Below are 6,000 nucleotides of genomic sequence, written 5' to 3'. Positions count from 1 at the left end.
TATTCTCCTTTATGGGACAAATCCACGCTTCCTAATTATTTATTATTTTATTTCTCTTTATGGGCTTCGCGGGGACCACCTTTCCCAGTTATTGTTTATCCTATTCCTACTCTTTATGGACCAAGGCTTCCCTTTGCAGTTATTTAGTTTTTTCATTCTTTCCATGGACCTTGCATCCTTTGTATCCCTGCATCCCTTACATCCCAACAGTTCTTATATCTCTGCATTGCTTACATCCCGGCATCCCTTATACATACTCCTGTATCTTTTATATCCCTGCATTAATTGTATAATTACATCTTATTTAGTTCCCTTTTCTTAAAACCAGAGGGCGCTGATCCGAGGTCGGAATTTTAGTTCAAATTTTTGCCGCTAGAGGGCCAAAATTTACGCGTGATTTAGTTCCTTTTTTAAAAACCAGATGGCGCTGATCCGAGGTCGGAATTTTAGTTCAAATTTTTGCCACTAGAGGGCGCTGTTAAGAACGCCGAAAGCGTAATTTCAAGGATGTAAGTGATAAAGGGATGTAAGGCACCGTAGATTGTAGGGAATAGAGTGATTTGTGGGATGCAGGGCTATAAGGGAAGCAAGGTTGTAAGAGGAACGGATATTTAAGGGATACGGAGATGTATAGGATTGAAGAGTGTAAGGGATAGAAAGGTGTAAACGATAGAGGGATGTTAGGCATACGGGGATGTGAGGGACGCAGAGATGTAAGGGTGATAGAGGTCTAAAGGATACAAAGATATAAAAAAAGTAGGGATGTAAAGGACGCAGTGATGTAAGGAATGCTGGGGGGTAAATAATGCAGGTTTATAAGGGTTGCAGAGATTTAAACGAATCAGGGATGTAAAGCATGCACACGGGAGTAATAAAATCAACACGTTCGTCTTCCTAATGAGTTTATTCAATAAGCTAAAAAGATTAACAGAGCAAATTAAATGAACACAGAAAATAAAATATGGGTATGTTTAGCAGGTAGATCTGCACACCTCGGCAGTCGCTGTAAGACTAGACTGATGATGTTTCACTTCGCTCTACGTCGAACGGTTGATAACGGTGCCGCAGCCAGCTACCTATAGGATACATATATCGTACATGTAGTGTTACATATATTTATATTACAATACATATTTATAATAAACATTATGAAGAGCAAAATTGTAAATAATGTAATTAAATAAGATCAAAACGAAAATTGTAAAAAATGGTTAAAAGTAATAAATAGAATGTATAAAATAAATGTGTGTTATTTTGTTACACCCCACCGTAACGATGTTAGTGTTCGTAATATATAATAGAACAAATTTACATTTTCTAACAAATTCAACGTAATTAATAAATTATTAATAAACGTAATGACTGTAGCGTAGCTAAAAGAAAAAGAAAGAAGAAAAGAATAGGCTCCCGGGATTTTGATTTCCAGTTATCTGTTCAATCGCAAAAATACTCGTTTCTATAGGAGTGTTTTGTATTTCAGAATATATGTATTAACTAATTTGAATTGTTAATATCTTTTAAACAATTAGTCGTCTGCCCAAAAAAGGAATATAGACGTGTTCAGCTCGACGAGTTCGAGGTGAAGATGGCAATGTTTCATTAATTAGTGAGTGTAATACTTGGCAAGTTCCCCTCGTAAGATGCGTTGCGGGTACAGTGGTGCGAGTCAACGATCGGTGAATCGATTACTTTGATATCGAAATTTCTCGAATATAGATATATGTATAATATGTTTGAAGAATATTGAAAAGAACTGTATATAAAAAAAAGTTTAAGGAACAATTTGCATTATTCGAGAGCAAAACGATTATCAAATTCAGAGGCATTCGTATGCCGGCGCAGCGAATGGAGTCGCAAGGACGTATAGTAGAGGAGTTTATCCTCGAATCTTAAAAAGAAAAATCTAGTCAGGCAATTGATATCCTAATTGATATAACTCGGAAAATGCGTTCGTCGTTTCATTTCGAATGCATGAATACACTTCGCGTCTAACAAGCAGACCAGTTTAACAAGGACTTCGAGCCTCGTGAGAGTAACTTAGAAGGGAAGTACTACCCCATTTCAATTTTAACAATTTATAGCGTTTGAAACATATATAGTGAGTTGTTGAATTATTCGTACCCCTCCAATTATTATCGACTTCAAACATTTAACATTTATTTAAACTATAAATTATAAAATGCTTATCAATGAGTTTGAATTGTGACTAAAAAGTTAACTATTACCAGAAAAGTATTTCCAATTGAATTATAATATTTTTATATTAAAAGACAAAATCACGAACCACATAAGCGTAAAGTACGAAAATAAAAATGATTCAGGGTTAAAGATATTATTGATTTCTCAAACCCTTTCACGACTTTTGCGTCACCCTGTACTTTTTTTTCTTGATATCGAGAATATCGATGTCAAAACGAGAAGACGTATTTATTCCGTACCACAGGCAGTGCTTCTGAAAGCTACAGAATTCCCTGTTAAGTTTTCTCGTTTGGTTTCGACAGAAGATCTCGAAATCCAGTATTGAGAGGGGCAAGCTTGCGGCTTGTCTCGAATTATTCAACCGCTGCAAGTTATCCTGACATAAATTCTCGATTAAAAGAAATAAAGTCCGAAAGGAGACGACATAAAACAGAAAAGGGAGATTATTTTCTTATGGACAATTATGCGTTAATTGCAATTTATTAGTAAGCAGATTTTTGTGCTCAACGAAATTAAGGAGCTCAATACTAACAAAATCAAAATTTAATGAGGTAAGAATCTATATAAAATAAAAAGAAATAGTAATAGTGTTCGTTTATCTATCACTTTCAATATAATAAAATAAACGATTGGTGACTAATGGGAACGTATACCTTTTTTCGCTTTGAACCATATTCTCACCGGTAAGTATTTCCCTTTCTAACAAGGCAAAACGATAAACTTGAGATTTAAGATCGAATCGTGCAGAGGATTCTAATCTTACGTTCCGTTCGACGATTTGTTCCGACGGCTCTCCATAAAACGCGAACTCTAGTAAACATTTACAGAGGAAAAGAGAATTTCGAGCATGCATTGAAGTCACGTTTCCCTGATTTCATAGGTATAAACGGTGAATCGACGATTAGTTTAGCATTACGCCGAGGGAACGTCTTAGGTGAACGCGAAGGTTGGGAATGAATGGGGAAAAAATCAGACTTAAAAGCGCCTAATTACTACGATCCATTTGAGCGGATCGTTTCAGCGCTCGTACCAGAAAAGAAAGTTGCGTAAATTTAACGATGTACTCGGCGAAAAAGAAGTTGGGCAAAGACGAAGAGAGATACCGCGATGGTAAATTTCGCGATAGAATTTCCTGGACGTTCCCCAGCTGGATGCACTTAGTGTATTTAAAAAGAAAACATTTCAATACGACGAACGCATGCATAATAATAGGCACACGAAATATAGTTAAAAAATTGCAATGCGGAGAATAACGTAGTAAGGATTGAAAACCTAATTATGGTAATTATAGACAAGATTCATTTTTATATTCCCATCTAAACTTTACGTAATAGCAGAAGAGTTTTTTGATCGAGAAAAAAAAGGAAACGTGTCACATGCAAGTGACTTAAAAATAATTCACGATGACACGCGAACGCGATCAATGAATAATTTTCGTGGGCGTCAGAGAGGAAAGTAATTACAAATGCGTTACATCGCACCATCGTTGAATTATGCATTTCCTGAGAAACCTTGTTCCATCCTTGTCAAGTTGTCAGCTCGTGTCAACGCAGATTTAAGATTAAATCCATTTTCGGCTGAAATGTTCTTCGCTTCTTGTTCAATTTCCAACAGCCTGTTAGAAGTGACACATCTCTTTCTCTATAAGGAAAGAGGAAAGTATCGTTAGAAGTAGGTAATAAAAAGAAATCCGGTATGAAACAAACGATACCCACATAAAATAATACCAAAAATTCGTGGACCATGGTGAATGTAAGGAAGAGGAAAAAGGCAACAAAGCGCGAAATAAGTCTACTCACTGCAAGTGTCATGGGAATGAGGTATGGAGCACCGTATAACAGAAACCAGGAATAAAAATCCCTGAATGGGAAGCTATCTATGTATTATCAATTTTTGCTAAGGAAAAGAAGATAAAGGAAAAATTATAATGAAACCGTGTCGAAGTAAACATGGTAAAATGTCATTTACGGGTCGACTTGTTGTCTAGTGAATTGAAAAATTAATTAACCACAGTGTAGGAGCGTTGATTACCGCGGTCAGAGATTTTTCTTTGACTGGTTCGCACGGGAAACGGTGACCCGTGGCAAAGACTGTCATTGACTTACGGCCGCAATGCCGCGCCGCGCCGCGTCGCGTCGGTGTGACATTTCAGAAATGTCTCCCGCCGTCAAGTGGGTTACCGTAGCAAATACGACTGACATAGCGGGTACAAGGTGTCTCCACGCGATTGCTAATAAATCGTATACAGTGACTGTCATTTAAAAAGTACTGCAACATGAATTATTATTCTACAAATTTTTAAACATTTTTTAAAATATTATATCTATATATTTCATTAAACATTCAGTTGCTGCTGAAGGGAAGGATAAAATACCTTCTTTACATGATTTGAAATGTGTAGAATGAAGTCGACAAAATGCTTTACCATTGGAATATCAAACAGTAATATAAACAATATCAGCATAAGTATCCCAATTAGAGATGTGTGGGTACCAGATATTACGCGACATATTAGTCAGGCCATACATCACTAATCCCAATACGTAATCCCTTCCTTATTAATGCAAAAATATGTGCGAAAAAACGTGGAAGCGTAGGCGTCGATGACAATAATCCTGAAGAGTCAGACGAAAAACATCAAAGTCTTTGTAGGAATCAACGCGTGTCCTTTTTCATTACCGGGACCCGGGTCTCGCGTTGCAGATAAGTTTAATTATAATTTAGGCCGTAACTAAGGAAAGCCGGGCTGGGCCGGCCTTGGTTCGGACAGCACCTAAAATCTTCGTTTTATCGCGAGCCGTGCAAGGAGAGCGAGCCACTCAAGAAGTGATCGGAGAACGCATAAGCGGCCAGCCGATAAGGCAAGTTGGCCAGGACGAAAACAGGACGCAGCAGGACAAGGAGATTCGTGAAAGGTGCGCGCGAGAGTGTGGACCATTCACGGTTGACCACTGGTCCACGGCGTCCACTTTACGGCCACGTAATTGTGAAATCGAGGCGCACGGGGTCCGGGTACATTGATGCCAACTGGTTCGCTTCGTGTCTGGCTGCAATTATTATTTCGACGGTATTCGACTGAAAAAATGTATGGATTCGCAAGTCCGCACCAGCTCTTGTTTACAGTCGTGCCTTTTTCGGGACTCGACAATGAAATGCTCCTGAGTTGGACGAAACGATCTCACGATGTATACACTCAACTACTTAATCACCATTCGATATTCTTCATTTTATTAAAAACAGTCTTTTGTAATACGATTATTATTATGAAATATAATGATTTTATTGAAATCGTCACAAATGTATTTAAGACCCCATGTACAGTCGATTACAGAAATATTTGGACACCAGTACGTATAGTTTTCATTATTATTATATTATGCTCTGCATTTTGAATGCACAGTATAAATACTATTTAAGAGATAAACGAACTAATAGCTACAGTCTGGTTAAAACAAATTAAATACAATAAGTTATAAGAATATTATTGATTTAATCACATTTAAAATCACCGGAAATGTTATTTTATAGTTTAATTTACGACGCAATTCACACATACCGTCTACCAGATTGACTGCATATTCTCAAGGTGAAGACCTTTATGGCGACCTTGTTTCTCAAACGAGTTATTTAATATTGTATATTTTACTCCTTTCAATTTAACGTTTTTTCAAATGCATAAAATCGTAAGAGTGGATTTTCTGCGAGCATTAATTCATCTTCTCCTACCGTGCACCGGTCCCGAAATAGTGCAACCCGATTTTTCGGATTGTCAATCATTCCTAGACTGCACGTTTCAACTAA

General features: G+C 37.2%; 1 long non-coding RNA gene across 1 annotated transcript in view; it reads right to left on the bottom strand.

Moving 5' to 3' along the window:
• Positions 1-968: 968 nt before the first annotated feature.
• Positions 969-6,000, bottom strand: part of LOC114876717 — a 51,930-nt gene continuing 46,898 nt past the window's right edge. The window contains exons 2-3 of the long non-coding RNA XR_003789448.2: positions 3,681-3,840; positions 969-1,076 (exon numbers count right to left, since the gene is read on the bottom strand). This is a non-coding gene — a long non-coding RNA (uncharacterized LOC114876717). The remainder of the gene's footprint in view (positions 1,077-3,680; positions 3,841-6,000) is intronic.

Source organism: Osmia bicornis, chromosome 3 (assembly GCF_907164935.1).
Source record: "Osmia bicornis bicornis chromosome 3, iOsmBic2.1, whole genome shotgun sequence".
NCBI classification, from domain to species: domain Eukaryota; kingdom Metazoa; phylum Arthropoda; class Insecta; order Hymenoptera; family Megachilidae; genus Osmia; species Osmia bicornis.
Note: the sequence above shows the minus strand (reverse complement) of the source record. Positions and strands in the feature narration are given on the sequence as shown.